Source organism: Apium graveolens, chromosome 8, assembly GCF_009905375.1.
Source record: "Apium graveolens cultivar Ventura chromosome 8, ASM990537v1, whole genome shotgun sequence".
Lineage (NCBI taxonomy): Eukaryota > Viridiplantae > Streptophyta > Magnoliopsida > Apiales > Apiaceae > Apium > Apium graveolens.
The window spans coordinates 192,972,586-192,976,290 of NC_133654.1; the positions used below are offsets into that span (position 1 = coordinate 192,972,586).

The 3,705-nt window shown below is 41.5% G+C and overlaps 1 non-coding gene across 1 annotated transcript; it reads right to left on the reverse strand.

Moving 5' to 3' along the window:
• Positions 1-671: 671 nt before the first annotated feature.
• Positions 672-778, reverse strand: LOC141682173 (small nucleolar RNA R71). Its single transcript, XR_012559574.1, has one exon. It is a non-coding gene; the product is annotated as a small nucleolar RNA R71 (small nucleolar RNA).
• Between the last annotated feature and the right edge of the window lie 2,927 nt (positions 779-3,705).

The following is a 3,705-nucleotide window of genomic DNA, read 5'->3' on the forward strand; positions in this document are numbered from 1 at the left end:
TTGCGTGTATTATTAGCGCGTGTTTAGCGACTAACAAGTTTTTGGCGCCGCTACCGGGGACTGCAGTGTTAATTTTTATTTATGTGTTTCTCATCAGTGATCGTTAAAGTTCATTGACTCGGATATTGTTACTTATCTGTTTTCTTGTCTTATTTCAGGTACTCTAGCGAGCGTGTATGCATACGCGTTCGCGGTCTCGTAAGAGAAATCTGGATAAAGCCGAGGACGAAGTTGTAGTGGTTCGAAGGGAAGTTTTTTAGGACAAAGAGAAGGTAGAAGAAGAAGAGAAAATTGAGGAACCAGCTTCAGTAGTGATGGACTATTCTCAGCCTAAGATCAATGATATTCAGTCAAGCATCATCAGACCAGCCATTTCGGCTAACGATTTTGAGATCAAGTCAAGCACGATTCAGATAATACATAACTCAGTTCAGTTTGGGGGTTCTCCTACTAAAGACCCCAACATGCACATCAGGGATTTCATCAAGATTTGCGACAATTTCAAGTTCAATGGTGTGACTAAAAAGACTATCAAGCTGCGACTCTTCCCATTCTCTCTAAGGGATAAAGCAAAGTGCTGGTTACATTCTCTACCACCAGGGTCAATCACCATATGGGAGGATCTTGCTCAAAAGTTTCTCACTAAATTCTTCCCTATGGCGAAGACTGCTGCAATCAGGAATGCTCTTACTCAGTTTGCTCAGCAAACATGTGAATCTCTGTGTGAGGCTTGGGATCGATATAAGGATATGCTAAGGAAGTGCCCACACCATGGCATGTTTGATTGGATGATTATAAACTGTTTCTACAATGGATTGGGTGCTACATCTAGACCCAGGCTCAATGTAGCATCAGGAGGAGCCTTGTGGGCTAAAAGCTACAATGAAGCTTATGAATTGATTGAACTGATGGCTGCTAATGAATACCAGAATCCTTCCCAGAGACTGACTCAGGGAAAAGTAGCAGGAATTCTGGAGTTGGATGTAGCAACTGCTATAACTACCCAACTTAAGGCTTTGACGATGAAGGTGGACACTTTGACTAATTATGGAGTTAATCAAATCACTAGTGCTTGTGAGCTTTGTGCTGGTGCCCATGAGACTGATCAGTGCGCTATTTCTAGTGAATCAGCTCAGTTGGTGAGCAACCTGTGCCATCCACTTATCATCCCAACAACCGCAATCATCCTAATTTCAGCTGGAGCAACGCTCAGAATGCTGTTCAACAGCCTTATCAGTAGTACCCAGCTAAGCAGTACAACCCCCCTAGTTTTTAGCAACCGTAATATGCACCAAGGCAACAACTTTAGCTGCAACAAGCTAATGAAAAATCTTAATTAGAGGAGTTGAAGCTTATGTGCAAGAGTCAAGCTGTTTCTATCAAGACCTTGGAAAATCAAATTGGACAAATTGCCAATGCCTTGCTAAATCATCAACCTGGTACATTACCTAGTGACACTGAAATGCCAAGAAAGAGGGAAGTGAATGAGCAGGTGAAGGCAATCACTTTGAGGTCTGAAAAGGTTGCGAATCCCGAACAAACTCAAGTTTTGAATGAAGAAGCCGAGGCTGAAGAAGAAGTAGAGCAACAGGAAGCAGAAGTGGAACCAAGGAAGACTACTATTGAGCACACTCCTCCTGAGGGTAATACAAGGGAGAAATAGATCTATCCTCCACCTCTTTTTCCTAAGCGGCTGTAGAAGAAGAAACTGGATAAGCAGTTTATGATGTTTCTGGAGGTGTTCAAGAAACTTCAGATCAACATACCTTTCGCTGAGGTTCTTGAGCAGATGCCTAGTTACAAAAAGTTTATGAAAGGTATTCTCCGTCAAAAAGTGAAGCTTGATGATTTAGAGACTGTCGCTCTCACGGAGGAATGCAGTGCAGTGTTGCAACAGAAGCTGCCTCCGAAGCTTTAAGATCCAGGAAGCTTCACTGTTCTATACACTATTGGAAAATTGTTTTTTGATAGATGCTTATGTGACTTAGGAGCTAGCATCAATCTGATGCCTTTCTCAATCTTCAAGAAGTGGAATCTGCCTGATCCAAAACCAACTTATATGACTTTGCAGTTGGCCGACTGTTCTATTACATATCCGCGAGGTATTGTGGAGGATGTCTTGGTCAAGGTTGATGAACTCATCTTCCCTGCTGATTTCGTAATTCTTGATTTTGAGGAGGATAAGAAGATTCCCATAATTTTGGGAAGACCTTTCTTGGCGACTGGCCGAACCTTGATAGATATGTAGAAAGGTGAGCTTACAATGCGAGTACTGGATCAGGATGTAACTTTTAATGTGTTCAATGCTATGAAATTTCCTACGGAAAATGAGGAGTACTTAAAAGTGGAGTTGAGATTCTGTAGTTACTTCAGAACTTGATCAATTGATAAGGTCTGATGCCTTAGAGAAAGCCTTATTGGGGAATTCTTATAGTGAAGATGACGAAGGTGATGAGCACTTGCAATATTTGAATGCTTCAACCTGGAAGAAGAAGATTGATATGCCTTTTGAATCTCTTGGAATGGAGGAATTGAACAAAGCTCCTAAACGCCTCAAGCCATCTATTGAGGAAGCTCCTACTCTTGAGCTTAAGCCTTTACCTGAACATTTGAGGTATGCATTTTTAGGTGATGCATCTACTTTACCTGTTATTATTGCATCTAACCTTTCAGGTAGCGATGAGGAGAAGCTTTTGAGGATTCTAAGAGAGTTCAAATCGGCAATTGGATGGACTATAACAGAAATTAAGGGAATCAGCCCTTCTTATTGCATGAATAAAATTCTGCTAGAGGAAGGTAGCAAGCCTACGATTGAGCAGCAAAGAAGACTTAATCTGATCATGAAGGAATTAGTGAAGAAAGAAATTCTTAAGTTGCTGGATGCAGGGATTATTTATCCCAGTTCTGACAGTTCTTGGGTGAGTCAAGTTCAGTGTGTACCAAAGAAGGGAGGTATCACAGTTGTTGCTAATGAGAAAAATGAGCTCATTCCTACTCGAACAATCACGGGATGGAGAGTTTGTATGGACTACAAGAAGCTGAACAAGGCCACTAGGAAGGATCACTTTCTTCTGCCTTTCATTGACCAAATGCTTGACCGGTTGGATGGTCACGAGTATTATTGTCTTCTGGATGGTTATTCGAGTTACATTCAGATTTGTATCACTCCAGAAGATCAGGAGAAGACTACCATCACTTGTCCATTTGGTACTTTCGCCTTCAGATGAGTTTATTTTGATCTGTGTGGTGCACCAACCACATTTCAAAGATGTATGATGGCCATCTTTTCTGATATAATTGGCCAGAATATGGAGGTGTTCATGGACGACTTCTCTGTATTTGGCGATTCTTTTGACGAATGCTTGCAGAATCTTGGACATGTTCTCAAGAGCTGTGTTGAGACCAACTTGGTTCTCAATTGGGAGAAATGTCACTTTATGGTGTGACAGGGCATTATTCTTGGGCACAAGGTTTCTAGTAAGGGTCTTGAGGTGGACAAAGCTAAGGTGGGGGTCATTGAAAATCTTCCTCCACCAAATTCTGTTAAGGGAATTCACAGTTTTCTTGGTCATGCGGATTTTTATAGGCATTGCATCAAGGACTTCTCTAAAATTTCGAAGCCATTGTGCAGTTTGCTAGAGAAAGATCTCCCTTTCAAGTTTGATAATGAGTGACTTGCCGCTTTGGAAACATTGAAGAAGAGTT